The sequence below is a fragment of the Magnolia sinica genome, chromosome 3, assembly GCF_029962835.1.
Source record: "Magnolia sinica isolate HGM2019 chromosome 3, MsV1, whole genome shotgun sequence".
Classification (NCBI taxonomy): Eukaryota; Viridiplantae; Streptophyta; class Magnoliopsida; order Magnoliales; family Magnoliaceae; genus Magnolia; species Magnolia sinica.
This window is the reverse complement of record NC_080575.1, coordinates 98,985,470-99,001,827: the sequence shown is the minus strand read 5'-3', so window position 1 is coordinate 99,001,827 and position 16,358 is coordinate 98,985,470. Positions and strand designations below refer to the sequence as shown.

Genomic DNA, 16,358 nt, shown 5'->3' with positions numbered 1-16,358 from the left:
TCTCTCCCCTTCTGCCAAGCAAGAACTCTCTCTTAATCGGGCGGCGAAGCAACCTCCGTACGTGGCGCAATTACTCCCAATTTCCCTCTCTCAGGTCTCTCTCTATCTCTCTTTGAGTCTTTGTGTGTCAATGTCACGCTCAATCTCTCTCTTGAGATCGGGTATCTTCAATGTTGAAACCCTAATTAGGATTTTACAATGGTGAAATCCTAATTAGGGATTTACAATGTTGAAACCCTAATTAAGGATTTACTATGTTGAAACCCTAATTAGGGATTTACAATGTTGAAACCCTAATTAGGGATTTACTATGTTGAATCCCTAATGGGTGGATAAGATTCATCATTTGGATTTACTACGTAGAAGTACTGTAGGACCCAATGATGGTTTGTATTTTTGTTTTTCCTGTTTTACTAGTTCGTTTGGATTTATACATGGGTTTGTCATCAAATCCATTATCCATAGAATTTCGCATACGACTCTGCACTCTATTTTCCTGTTTTGCACTTCTGATTGTATGAATGAGAAGTGATCTCTCTTTCTTTGTCAAGGGACTTAAAACATGCTCTCCAGAAAACACATTGTTGCTGCATTTGATTGCATTTGCAAGTATTTGATTTTAGGACTACTGGAGAAGTGCTCCCGCGTTGAGTTGCATTATCTCATCTTCTCCCCAATTCTAGTAATTTATGGTGCCTCATTTTCTATTTTTATTACTTCAGTTACCCCTTTACATTCCTCTGATGGTGCTGAGTCAAGGAATTTGGTTATCAGGAATGTTAAATGTCTTAATGCACCCATTTTGTACTGGTGGGTCCATATTTTGATTATGGTGACTGCTGTGCTAGTGGACCCATTCCTGAGCATAGTTCTGAAACTCAACTCAGAAACTTGGATGAGTCAAGCTCGACTTGGAGAGATTTCGAGCAGTCTTATAGAAACTCAATTCTGGATCCAACTTGATCCCGACTTGAGCACATGTAGTGGGTTTCTATTTTTATTTTTACATTTCAAAAAATAAAAATAAAATGTCAAGCTGAACGTAAGTCTGCCCCAACTACTGGTGGAGTGAAGAAGCCCCATCGATACCGCCCTGGAACTGTTGCTCTTCGGTATGTACTGAATTTTCTTGAAATTCCGTTTGTGCATCTTTTTAATTTATTGGACTGTATCCTGCCTGGGTTGTTTCAGTTATTGTGGCATTTATTCTGTAATTGGGTTATTGTTATCAACTTTTATAGTATTGTGTTTGGATGTGTGTTTCGGTCAGATCTAGCATTACTATCGGTTGAAAGTGAAAGCTAAGAGATGCAAAAGCTTTTTTGTGTATTTGAGACAACCCAATGTGGTTGAATATATAGATATTACAATCATCTATACAAGGAAAGAATAAATGCAGAATTCTCTATCTATAGAAACAAGATATATAAGGTATGGATATACAAGGTATGTGAGCTGTCTAACATCCCCCCTCAAACTAATGCTGGTCATCGACAAGTAATAGTTTGCCAACAACAAAAGAGTGACGTGCAGACGTGAGGGCTTGGTGAGAATGTCAGCAATCTGATCATGGGATGCCACATGTGGAAGAGAAATGAGTCTAGACTGAAATTTCTCGCGGATGAAATGACAGTCAACTTCAATATGCTTCGTCCGTTCATGAAAAACCGGGTTAGAAGTAATCTGAATTGCACTGAGATTATCGACATGGAGTGGAGTGAGATTCTGTAGAGGAAAGCCCAAGTCTGAAAGAAGTCCACGTAACCAAACGAGCTCACTACACGCAGCATTGGAAACAGTGGCCTGCTTCTTACACTTCCAAGAGATGAGAGAAGTGCCAAGAAAAACACAGTAACCAGTGGTAGATCTTCGTGTGAGAGCGCATCCAGCCCAATCAGCATCCGAATAAGCACGAAGATCCAGAGTCGCCGTGGAGGAGAAGAACAGAAATCGATCTAGAGTGCCACGAAGGTACCGTAGGATACGCAACATCGCAGTCATATGAAGAGTTCGAGGAGCAGAAACAAACTGACTGACGACTTAAACAGCGTAGACAATATCAGGGCAAGTCATAGTTAAGTAAACCAGACTCCCAACCAGACGGCGGTATAAATCGAGCTGTGCTAGTAGATCACCATCGTCACGGCCATAGTGAACGTTAAGTTCTAAAGGAGTCTAAACCGTTTTTTGATCTGTCAATGATGCCAAGGCGAGAAGATCCTTGGTATATTTACGCTGGCTGACCAGAATCCCACGGTTGGAACACGAAAATTCAAGTCCAAGAAAGTATGTTAGATGGCCGAGGTCTTTCATCTTGAAGGATGCTTGCAGAACTTCCTTTAAAGCCGAAATGCCAGTAGCATCGCTACCAGTCAGTAGGATGTCATCAACATAAACCAGATAATAACAATGCCGTGAGCAGTGGTGCGCAAAAATAAGGATGAGTTATGACCACTTTGAGTAAAGTCAGCACCCGTAACAACATCGTGAAAGCGTTGGAACCATGCCCGCGATGCCTGTTTGAGGCCGTACAGGGCTTTCTTTAGGCGACGTACCTTATTGTCGGGAATTAAAGAGCCAGGAGGAGGTTTCAAATATACGGTTTCTTAGAGGTCTCCATGAAGAAAGGCATTTTTCACATCCATCTGAGAGAGTGGCCATGAGCGAACAGAAGATATAGCTAGAAGAGTACGAACAGTTTTCATTTTGGCTATAGGAGCGAAAGTCTCATCGTAATCAATTCTGTATTCCTGTTTGTATCCCTAAGCAACAAGTCGAGCCTTGTATCGATCCAATGATTCATCAGACTTGAGCTTGACAGAATAAATCCATTTGCTACCAATTAGCTGTTGGTCAGCAGGTCGAGTGACAATGTCCCATGTATGGTTATCATTCAATGCCGTAAGTTCTTCTGCCATAGCCTTCTTTCAACAATCATGAGTGGCTGCCTGAGAATATGAAGTAGGAATAGAAACAGTATCCAGAGTAGCAATCATGGCAGACATAGAGCATATCAAGCGATCACGCGCTTGATGTTCTCGAGCGGAACAACGTATCGAGGTATGTTCGGGATCCGCAACAGGTACAGTAGGTTCGGGTTGAGTAATAGGTGGTGGATCTGTACGTGGTCGACGTGAGTAAACCTGCAACGGGCGAGGGAGAGTACTCGAGGTAAACGGAATTTCAGGAAAGGTGGTTAGACCAGAAGAGTTTGGAGTGTGCGGAGGAGGAAGAGAGGAATGAAATGCAATATATTCAAGAAAAACAACATGTTGTGAAATCCGAATACGACGAGAAACAGGATCATAACATCAAAAACCCTTTTGAGTTTCCCCAAATCCCAAGTACATACATTTGATTGATTTTGGAGATAGTTTATTACGTTCACGTGAAGCCAGGTGAACATAACAGATACAACCAAAAACACGGAATGTGGAATATACAGGAGGTAAGCCGGTCAGAAAAAAATAGGGAGATTTACTGTGTAGAACTTTGGTTGGCATCCGGTTAATCAAGTAGACTGAATGTAACATGGCTTCTGCCCAGAAGGAACGAGGAACACCCATAGCTGTCATCAGGGTGTTGGCAGTTTCAACAATATGACAATTTTTCCATTCAGCCACCCCGTTCTGTTGTGGAGTATCAGAATAGGTGGTCTGATAAATAATCCCATGACTTTGAAGAAATGTACGAAATTCGGTTGAGAGATATTCCCCCCCTGAGTTAGAGCGGAGAGTTTGAACTGCAGCCTGAAACTGAGTCTTCACCATAGAGTGAAATAACTTGAATTTTTTAAAAAACCTGTGACTTTGATTGAAGAAAGTAAATCCAAGTGTACCGTGTGAAATCATCAATGAATATAACATAGTATCGTAATCTAGAGAGAGACATAATTGGTGAAGGACCCCATACATCCGTATGCACAAGTTCAAACATAGAAGATGATTTTGTAATACTTAAAGAAAAGGGAATACACTTGCTTTTTGAAAGACAACAGGAAGAACAAGAATAATCCAAATCATTTTTATTAAGAGAAATATTCCCTAACATGCCAGATGAAATTAACTGAAGTAACCGATCAGAATGAGGACGACCCAGGCAAAAGTGCCACAATTTCCACAATTTATTTGCTGAAGTAATATCTGATGAAGATGGAAAAAAGAAACAATGAGCCGGAGTGACAGATGGATCAAAGTCCAACACGTACAGACGACCATGCCGCCTACCCTTCCCAAGTACCTTCCCCGTTGCCAGATCCTGCACAAAACAACAGTTGAGAAGAAATATGACTAAGCAGTTATTGGATGTGAGTTGACCAACTGAAATTAAATTGGAGGAGAGGTTAGGGACATGAAACACATCACGAAGAGTGAATTGACGATGAGCAGAAGGTGAGAAAGTCAATGAACCAACGGACTGAATAGGTAGTCTAGTGTCATCCGCAGTAGAAATAGTCTGATTGCCAGTGTAGGGACGAATGTCACAAAGATGGGATACTGTGAGACCTGTATCCTAATCTGTACCGTTCCGTATGCCTCCGCGGTCCTCCAGGTCGAATTCCGGCATCTCGCGACCTGTTATCGGTATTTGCGCTTGATCCTGTGTCATGACTCATATATCAGAGTTGGCTCAACTCGAGACTTGTACCTTAGCGACCACGCTGTCGCCGCGTCTCACGCGCCGAGGCAATACGTAGGCCAGGAGATGTGGGCCCGCGTTCAGTTCGAGGAAAACGCCGCGCATTTGCAATCCCAAGACAATCTTTCAAATAAATCACATCACATCCCATCAATCAAGTACCACATCACCTCACATGTCAAGTACACACCCCATCCCCAAGCAACCCCAAAGTCAACTCTCTCTCTCTCTCCACCCATCACTCACCCATCACTCCCCATCACTCACCCATCTCTCTCCCTCTTACAACCCTCTCTCTTTCATCTCTGCCCCTCATTCTCCAAGCAAGCCTCCCACGTCCAAGCTAGCTTCCATGGGAGAGCTTTTGTGGCCCACTTTCCTACCACGTAATCCCACCATCCAAAGACCATCTCCATCGTTGAATCATGTCCCTTTAGAGCTAAGATGAGGAGGAGCCCAAGAAGATCGACGGTGGGTGATCTAAGACCTATATTTTTGTTATTTTCATTTATTTATTTCTTTGTGATTTGAAGGGCCCACATATGGTGGGACCCATCTTGATGTATGATTTGCATGAGGGGCCCGTAGTGGCGGAGTCCCTCCGCTACTCCGATCTCTCTTTGGATATGTGTGGTCCACCCTGATACACCCCACCATGATGTATGTATTATATCCATGCCATCCATACGTGGGGCCACCTCAATGTGCGTGGCTAGTGGATCACATCCACATGGACCCACATGATTTGTGCATTGCACCCACCAAATGGACGGTGGGGCCACTGATGTATATGTTTTGATCCACGCCATCCACCGTCCAGCTGTCTGGACGGTGGAGTCTGCTCATGAGGTATGTATTCCTCCATGCCGTCCATCCAATCTGGTGGGTCCCACACGTGTGGACCCACCTGGTAAGCTGATTGGCCGGTACCTCACCTAGCAGCTGGCTGCTGCAGATGACGTCAGCAAGTTCTGTGGGTCCCATGCTTGGGGCATGTGTTGATGATCCACACCGTCCATCACATGGACCCAGAACATGTACACGTGTAACATCCATGGCCACTTAATGTATGTGTTGGTGATCCACACAGTCCATCTCTGGACGGTGCCGTTGGATGCATCATGGTGTATAAGTGTTATCCACACCTCCCATGGGTCCCACGTGCTATGATCCTGACCGTCCAGATCATGTGGGACCCACCAGATTAGTTACTGACAGGTGGGCCCTGTAGTGACGTCACCAAGTTTTGTGGAACCCACCGCTGGTATGTTTTAATCCAGCCGTTTATCCGTGTGGAAATCTCACACGTGATGCATGTGCTGTGCATCCACACCGTCCAGTGGTTTGGACGGTGGGGACCACCATGATATATGTGTTTTAAATCCAGGTGGTCCGTGCTTGGAGGTCCTGTGAGACTCACGCATGGAATATGTATTAAATCCATACCGTCCAACCACTGTACAAGCCCTTCTTGGCATTTGGGAATGAGTTAGATCTAAATCTCATGTGGGACCCACCCTGCACGTGTGAAGGGTAGGGTCCACCTTGATGTATATCTTCTTTACCATACTGCCCAACATTTGCACCACCATGAAACAGTGCTTCGTTTGCACCATTTATCCGTGGACCCCGCTGGATGTGTTGCATCTACACACTGTCCATTGACGATGGGGCCAACCTTGATGATATGTTGTATATCAACACCGTCCATCTAGACGGTGGGACCCACTGATGTGTGGACCTTGTCCATGCCGTTCGTTCATCTGGATGGGACCCACCATATGTACGTGATGACCCTCCATGATGTATATGCTGAATATGCACATCGTCCATCGGAACGGTGCTGCGTGGACTGACCATGATGTATGTATTTTATGTCCACCCTGTCATCTGGTGGGCCCATTTAGAGGTGCAGGCCCACCTTGATGTATTTGTGGCCCATGTGCGGGGCTCACCTATTAGTATTTTTGCCCTACGTGATGGGGCCCATTTGTTTGTATTTGAGGCCTATATGATAAGGCCCATCATGATGTATGATAGAGGCCCATATGATGGGGCCCATCTACTTGAATCTGAGGCCCATGGGCAAGACCCATATGATGCAATCGAGGCCCATGGGACGTGGCCTATTGTGATGTATTTGAGGCCCAGGTATGAGACCCAATATGATGTGTGTTACGCCCTTAGGTGAAGCCCATGGTGATGTATATTAGGCCCTTGTGTGAGGCCATGGGCCCATTGTATGTTTGGCCCTATGTGGGCCACTCCTTGGTAGCAATGTTGGTTAAATGTCCACATTGATGGGCAATGATGATTGAATGTCCACATGGTGACCTTCCCTTATGCCTTGTTAGGCCACTCTCATTAATGCCGATTACCGATTATCGTGACCGTTTGCCGATTTTGATTATTGATCGATCCGATTGCCGTGACCGACACTGATTATCGATCGATCCCGATTGTCGAGACCGAATGTCGATTGTATGGACCGATTTTGATTATTGATCGATCCGATTGTCGTGACCGATATGCCGACTCGATTATCGATCGATCCCGATTGGACCGATTATCGACTCCGATTACCGTGACCGATTGCCGATTCTGATTATTGGTCGATCCGATTGTCGTCCGACTCGATTATCGATCGATCCACGATTGTCGAGACCGAAACTCGATTACCTGGACCGATTTGCCGATTCGATTATTGATCGATCCGATTGTCATGACCGATCACGAGACGATTATCGATCGATCCGATTGTCGAGGCCGAAACTCCGATTACCGTGACCGATTTGCCGATTCCGATTATTGATCGATCCAATTGTCGTGATTGACTACGATTATCGATCGATCCCGATTCTCGTGACCGATTTACGTGACCGATTTACCGATCTTGATTATCGATCGACCCTGATCGATCGAGGCTCGATTATCGATCAATCCCGATTGTCGTGACTGATTTGCCTATTCTGATTATTGATCGATCCGATTGTCGTGACCGATTTGTTGACTCTGATTATCGATCGATCCCGATTGTCGTGACCGATTTACCGATTCTGATTATCGACCGATCCGATTGTCGTGACCGATTTACCGATCCTGATTATCGATCAATTCCGATTGTCGTGACCGATTTGCCGACTCTGATTATCGATCAACCGATTGTCGTGACCGATTTGCCTATTCTGATTATCGATCGATCCGATTGTCGTGACCGATTAGCCGACTCTGATTATCGATCGATCCCGATTGTCGTGACCGATTTACCGATTCTGATTATCGACCGATCAGATTGTCGTGACCGATTTGCCGATTCTGATTATCGATTGATTCCTATTGTCGTAACTGATTTGCCGATTCCGATTATCGATTGATTCCTATTGTCGTAACTGATTTGCCGATTCCGATTATCGATTGATTCCTATTGTCGTAACTGATTTGCCGATTCTGATTCCAATTTGTCGAGGCTGAGTATCGAGGCCGATTTTGATTGGTCGAGGCCGATTGCATATGCCGATTGCATATGCCGATTTCGATTGTCGAGGCCGATTTCGAGTGTCGATTTCGTTTGTCGAGGCCGATTTTGATTGCTGAGGCCGGTCGTGAAGGCCTATGTGATGAGGCCCATTGTGATGCATTTGAGGGTCAGGCAATGAAGCCCATTATGATGTATGTTAGGCCCATGTGAAAGGCCAATTGTGATGTGTATTAAACTCTTGAGTGAGGCCCATGGCGTTGTATATCAGGCCCTCTATGAGGCATGGGTCCACTATATGTGAGGCTCTATGTGGGCCATTCCTTCTGGGTAATATTGGTTAAATGTCCACATTGTCGATGCCGATTGTCGGCGCATGTTGTTGATACCGATTATGAGTATGTAACAACATAGCATCACGATACATACCCATACGCATCATCTGCATGTTTGTTATGAGATGTGGTTGACCATTGCATATGACATTGGGCAGGTTGTTATGAGACTCCCTGATAGGCGAAGATTGTCTCACATGAGTACACGGTATGCGCAGGATTGATGCATGACTGGATTGTATGACTCATGCATCTTACATTGTGTGTTGTGATTATTGTACGCCCTAGCGACATCAGGGTCGTAGCCTCCACAGGTATTTCGTGGATGGCCAGATGGGACATAATTTACATGGGGTGCTATAGATATCCCCTGGTGAAAGTCCCTAAATCCTCTTGGTTCGGAGGTTGCTCCAACATCTAGAGGGATGCATGAGCGCATGAGGGCCGTATACCGTTGGCCGCGTCTCCCACTGTGTGTGGTCGGTTGGAAGGGGGTACGGCCTTACTCGCCCGAGAGGAGGGGGCAATGCTAGGGTGAGTCCACCTCGAGGAATGGGTCCGCTATCGACGAGCCAGGCCCGATATTGGCGGCGGATAGTGAGGTCTCTTCCACTCACCTTATTGGCGCGATGGGGCGGGGTTTGGAGTGTAATAGACCCGGTGATTTTCCAGAGAGGAACCGTACTGATATGTGGACTTATTGAGCAAGCTTTGCATACTCATTCATTCATTCATTCACTATCCACTTGGGCTGGTGGTGCGCAACTATTTGTTACGTGTACATTTGCATGACTAGGATTTCGGTTGGGCACGCGACTAACCTGAGATCAGGAGTTTACCACATTGAGTCTGACTATCCAAATTTAGGTATGGGACTGATTTGGATAGAAGTCCCTTGTGATGGACCCCGTGACCTGCCATACTACGTACTATCATCCCGACTTCACACTCCAGCATGGTCATTCCATTCACACCACATATCGCATTACATCCGCTGCATATGGCATTTCGGGTCACTATGTTTATGCATTTATATGACCTAGATACAACTGACGGTATTCGTGGGCTCATCAGGATTTGTATATTGCATTGCATCAGCGGCATTTGATATTTGGCTTATTGTCTCCGCATTGCATAGTTGATCTACATTGGTTCATCAGTATATGATATTGTTTTTATTATATTTATGCGTCGCATAGCCTGGATAAGACTGATGGTATTTATGGGCCTATCAGTATGTTTTCATATTTCTCTGGTTTCGCATGATTTATGATCTTGTTAGTGTTTCTGATATTGTTTGATTATGGGTTTACCAGTATTTCCGCTTACTCTGATTACTCTGATTTTGCTCACTTGGCACTTACCTTATGCACACACTTACACCACCCCTCTAAGCTTTCTATAAGCTTATGCACGATAGATGCGTGCAAGTGATGTTAGGTTGCAGCAGTGTTGAGCTTGGAGCATGTAGCAACCTTCTGGAGCTTGATTTTCGATTTATATATTTCCTTTTAGCATTGTACTCAAATGATTATATTAGTGGATATGTGATGATAATGTTGCCTTTGTGAATTGGGTAATCTTATGGTTATGCTTATTATGAGTTAAATGTACGTTGGAAAAAAAAAATCCTCCTTGTAGGATCCCAGGATCGGAAATCTAGCGTCTGGACACTAGGAGCCGAGAATGGGGTACTACGGAGGCTGTCAGCACCGGATTTGGCGATCGGGATTCCTGTGAATCCGATTTCCGGGTTTGGGGCGTGACAGATACAGTACCGGTCATATGATTTGAAGCACCCGAATCAAAGAACCATGTAGGAGATGGGGATATACCTGACATACCGGCCGCAGAAAGGGCCTGAACGATTTGTTGGAGCATCGCAAGAGTCAACGGAGATGAAATACCTTCAGCAGAAACAGTAGGTGGAGAACCACTAACAGATGGCTTGGAAGAAATAGTAGTAGTAGTAGCAGAAAGAGCACGACCACGACCACGACCACCACGGCCACGGCCTAAAGAAGATGCCTAGGCACGTTTACGACAGTCCTGAATACCATAACCAGTCCATCGACAATAAGCGCACCATTCTTTGCATTGAGCAACAACATAACCCACCTTGTTGCAGCCGCGACAAGTCAAATGAGTGGAACCACGTGTTGGTGTCGTAGTAGACACAGCAAGCACCATATCAGATGACCCCGGAGTTGAGGAAGGAAGAGAGAGAACCTTCAGTCGTTATTCCTCAGCCAATAAATGATTAATAACTGAATTCAATGAAGGAGGAGGGCTACGGTTCAAGGGAGCAGCCCGACAATACTCAAATTTTGGACGCAGCTTCATAAGAAATTGTCGTACTTGCGCACTCTCGCGCATAGATTGGAATATCTTAAAGTCATAAGGAAATGTTGGATCCATCATAGCCATCTCTGTCCAAATAGTGGCAATTTTGGAGTAGAATGATTGAATATTGTCATTACCCTGAGTAAGGTTAATGAGATCCTGTTCCAGGCGGTATAACCGGGCCTCACTACTCTGTTGATAAATTGTCTGGAGGTGCTCCCACATTGCCTTAGCAGTGCGATAAGGTGTGAGGCCAATAGCAATGGACCAATTGACCGAATCGAGAATTCAGGTAATAATTCGTCCATTGTTCATGTCCCAATCAGCTAATTTTTCGGCATTTGTGGAAGTGGGGATAGAAATAGATCCATCAATGAGTCCCCACAACCCACGGCCCTTGAGGAAGTTCTGAAAGTGGATGACCCATAGAGAATAGTTGGTACCATCAAAACTACAACGTGGGGCCTCTGTACGTGATGAGTTCTTGTCCATTGTTCTGAAGTAATTTAAAGTACTCAAAGAGTTGCAGCAGAAGAAGGTGTAAGATGTACCGTACAACAGGAGATACCCAAGCAATTGTAGTTTCTGGATCTGGCAGAATAACATAGTAACAACAACGAATTTGAACAGAGATAGGATTCGGACAAGCAGATCTGGAACAGGATGGAACAACAGCAGCAGTAATATGTTCGAACAACAACAGTATTCGGACAGCAGATCTGGAGCAGCAACGGGTTCGAACAGTAGCAAGGTTCAGATGAGTAGATCTAGAATAGGACGAGCAAATCTGAAGCAGAGGGATCGCCGGACGACGCAGCAGGGGCAGTCGGATGACGCAGGGGCGGTCGGATGAGCAGGAACAGTGACTGAACGCAGCAGGGATGACCGGACGACGCAGCAGGGGCGGCCGGATGATGCAGGAGGGGCGCCCGGATGATGCAGGGGGGTTGGATGCGCAGGGACAGTGACCAGACCCAGCAGGGATGGCCGGACGACACAGCAGGGGTGGTCGGATGATGCAGGAGGGCCGGCCGGACGGTGCAGGGGTGATCGGATGAGCAGGGGCAGTTGCCAGACGCAGCAGGGGTGGTGACCGGATGACGCAGGGACGGATTTGGATCAGGGAGGCTCTGAAACCATGAAAGCTAAGAGATGCAAAAGCTTTTCTGTGTATTTGAGATAACCCAATGGGGTTGAATATATAGATATTACAATCATCTATACAAGGAAAGAATAAATGCAGAATTCTCTATATATAGAAACCAGATATATAAGGTATGAATATACAAGGTATGTGAGTTGTCTAACAAAAAGTTATCACTAGTGTTTGATCCCATACAACCCATTTTTATTAGTATTGTATGCATGTGTGTGTGTGTTGTTGAGGGTTAAATATTGCATATTATCCCCTATTTATTACTTGGTTTTATGAACATGATAATGCTTAATGTTCTAGTTTAATCACGTTTGTGTTGCAAGATGAATTTAAGAGCTTGGATTGAAAAGGATGCTAAAAGCATGGATTTAACGCTCAAGAATCACTAAAGCGAAGGATGAATCTTGTGAGACCAAAAATGAAGAATTTACATGCCAAAGATCCAAGAAAACCAAGTGAAGAATGAAGAGAATTGAAGGCTTGAAGTGAAGAAAAAGTGTCCTAAAAATCTGCCTGCTTCGACTAGTCTAAGCCCTCCTTCGACTCGTCTAAGCTTCTAATTGACTAGTTGAAGATTCCTCGACTCGAACTCCGGCGACAAAATCCTTTAAAATCCTGTCATCCTCGACTAGTCGAAGGTTTTCCTCGACTAGTCTAAGGTTACGCAGACAACACACAAACTGCGTAAATTTGGGGCGGTTTCTGAATTTTTTTAACTCAGTGCGAAAGTTGAAGTTGCAAAACTATAAATAGGAGTCCCTAGGATGTTCCTAGGCATCTTCTAGGGTTTGAGGAGTGGAGCAAAAGGGTGGAGCCACTGTCCGAGAGTTTTTCTTCTTCTACCTTAGTTGATCTTTATGTTTTGTTAAGAGTTCTTAGTTCAATCATGTCTTTGGTTGGCTAAGCCTCTTAGCTAGGGCTAAGAGGTGAAGCTTGTAGCGTGATTGGGATGTTTGCTTTGTTTTGATTCATGTTTTGTTGAATTCTCGTGGATTTTAATTTGATTATTAAGGAATATTTTTAGTTTTTAATGGTTTGTTGTGACAAATTACAACAGATCTGTGATAGCTTGAAATATCTTCTTTTCCTGAATTGAGACTGTGAAATTAGGAAATCCTGTTGTTCACCATCGTCTCTTGGGCATGGTAGGGTGATGGAATTCTTCCAAACTTTCACAATTCTCTTTTGATTAGTTGTGGGATTAGTAAATCCTGTTGTTTTTCTTGTCTCCTGAGCATGGTTAGGTGATGGAATCACTTCCAAATCTTCACCACTCTCATCCATTGATGATTAGATCTATGAGAAGTTTAGAAATCTGACAAATCTCTTCTTACTAATTGGATAGGATAGGACTCTGATTCCAGTTGTGTCCTTGAATCATGCAAGGTAGCCTCCCAATTGCTACAAGTGGATCCTTGGCACCCTAGTTCCCACCTTTAAATTCACTAGTTATAATTACTTTAATTACAATTATTCTCTCAAATATTCCAGATTTAGGTTTACATCTTCTTCTAGTTCTAGTTCTAATTACTTTCAGAAGACGCACAAGTTCATTCCCTGTGGATTCGACCTCGGTCTCACCGAGATTATTACTACATCGCGACCCTACACTTGGGGTTGTGAACATGTGTGTGTGTATCTGTTTTCAAATACGAAGGGGATGAAAATTCTAGTGACCAGAACAATGGCAAGTTTGTTTATTTTGGCATTTGCTAACCCCAAACAAGTGTATAAATTCAGCCCCTCTGCACAACAGCATGGAGTGTGTGTGTGATCCAGGCTGTCTATTGGGTGGCCCCATGACTAATTTCATGGTCCAAACATCAGGTTAGTCACAGTTCGTGAAACCAACTGTCAGTTGAAAAGAACTTGGCCAAAATTTGTTAGTGGTACTTTTCTTTTGTGCACTGTTGCCCATCTGATGAGTGGACTGGTCTATCTATCTGGCTACTACCTTGATAATGTGGGGCTGAGCTGATGGACAGCTTGGATCTCAGACATACGTGACATTTGGCGATGTGTTGGCATGTAGAGGAACTGCCATATATGGACATATGGGTTCAGCAAAGCTTTTTCTATTGTTAGTAATGTAAGTATGTTTAGCAATAGCAAACCTCTGTTTCGTAAATGATTTTATTAAGAAATGTTGTCCAAGTCATAATTGTATCATTAGATGTAATAGAGGTCGAATCTAATCATATTGTCAATGGTATTGTTTTTTGTATTTTTTCTTAAAAAGGAAAATTTTGAAAAATTGATAAGAAATAAAAATAATAACTCATATGATCACTATCTGGATGTCTTCATCCTCTCCATAATGACTTTAGATTATTTCAGTGCTGGATTTTTTTTTTTTTTTGTTCTATTTACATCTTTTCTTTCTTACCTTCTGTAGTTGTATAGTATAGAGTTAACATGAATCTTCTACTTTTGATATTGTTTAAGTTGCTACTCCCTTTCCCCTTCTGGTAAATAAGGTTCATGGTCATAAACCAGAGGGCTGGATACTTCTGTTGAGTTCAAAATCCTCACATGAAGATCATTTGGGCACCAAGAACTCTTCATTGAAGATATTAATATTCAGTAACTTCAGTTTATTGAAATTTATTGTGTAGCTTCTGTAACTCTAATTAAGATAAGTTATTCAATCCTTACTTGATAATGGATTTTGATGGCTTCCAAAGTTCAGTTAGAATATATATATATATATATATATATATATATATATATATATATATATTATGTTTAATGGTATCATTGATAGAGTTGAATGCGGAACTGGATTCTTTTAGTCGGGACAATGCTTAGATTACAACTACTACTACTACATGGGAAAGTCTGATGTGTTACTTACCAGGGAAAAGCCAATTTTCATAGGAAAGAGCTCTCTCAGCTTTGGAGGATGCTGGCCTTTTTAGAACCAGCAGCTTGATCAAGGACAAAGTATGCTTTCTGATTGCATCTATCTCTAGTTTCTTTAAGTGCTTCAAGTATTTGGATTCTGACCTTGCATTTTCTTTCTGAACAATATATTCACTGTTATCAAGTTTAACAATGGAGATTTGTAGTCAACGTTTTGTGCTATAGTTGTATTTTTCTGGCATTGCATGAGTGGAAACCTGTGATTATTCTCTACCAATATAGATGCTTAGTGTTTATGTTGTGGCATAGCACTGCACCATATGAACCATACCTAGATTTTGTTTTATATACTGATGCAACCAGGCTACCTTATAGTCTGAGCAAGGGCCAGATATGGTCGATTGCTTCATTAGGCCCATCTTTTTGTCCTTAAAATGAAACTGGAGTTGTTTGGAACACATGGGAGACATACAATCCCAAGGAACTAAGTGAGATCACTTTCTAGTTCTCATGAACTGAGGAAATGCTTGGCAATTTAATAGAATCTAGTTCCGTTTGTGAAAATGCAGTTTGATCTCTTTGTTAATATATAAATCATGATCCCTTCCCTTCTATTCTGGATTTATGGATCTAATGATGACCCTGTGTAGAGATAGGTTTCGAATGCCAACCTGAACAAATCAATAATACAAGTCATATCAGGATGAAACATTATCACTATTAAGTTGTATTGTCAATACAAAGAATCTAACCTGTATAGCTTTCCTTCCTAAAAACCAGTCCAAACTTGCTGTAAGTATTGACTGACTCAATTTGAATTGACTTGATCAAGTGAATTTGTTCATTACAAGTCAATCAAACTTACACCCTTTTTATTTGCAGGAATATTACCCTGTACAATTTTGATGCCTGGTCTGTTTTTCATCCCCGAATCCTCCCGGTGGCTGGTGAGTCTTATTAGTAAACACCTTCTTAACAGGTTCTGGGATTCTTATTCTTGATTCAGGGGTCTCTTTTCTTGGTGTCTAGGCCAAAATGGGTATGACAGACGAGTTTGAAGCTTCTTTACAAGTACTATGGGGATTTGATACTGACATTTCTTTTGAAGTGAATGAAATCAAGGTGTGGATTTGAACTGCCTTCAGTTTTTTTTTTTTACCTTCATTTTTTCAGGTCCATCAAGTTATTCTTCTATTTTTGCACTGTACTTTTGGAGCTGCTCATTTATTCATGACAAATATGTGCGCCAAATGAAAGGATTGTGGATGATGTGTAATTCATATGTTGGCAACGTTAAAGCTATGATCATTTTTTTAAATTTGTTTCATGCAAAGATCTGTAACTTCCACAAGCAGGAGAACAACCATCTGATTTTCTGATCTCAAGCAAAGAAGATATTAGTTTCCTCCAATGGTATTGTAGCTTGCCCAGTTTTTTCAGTCACCCGTATCTGAAGGACCTATTTTCTGTTTTTTGTATCCAACTTTTAGATTGAAATCTTGTATTGATTTTATCATACATTACCAGCACTCTCTCTCTCTCTCTCTCT

General features: G+C 42.9%; 1 protein-coding gene across 1 annotated transcript in view; it reads left to right on the top strand.

Moving 5' to 3' along the window:
- The window catches only part of LOC131240378 (uncharacterized), an 82,118-nt gene that overhangs the window by 42,395 nt on the left and 23,365 nt on the right, over nucleotides 1-16,358 (top strand). The gene's annotated exons all lie outside the window — the stretch shown is intronic.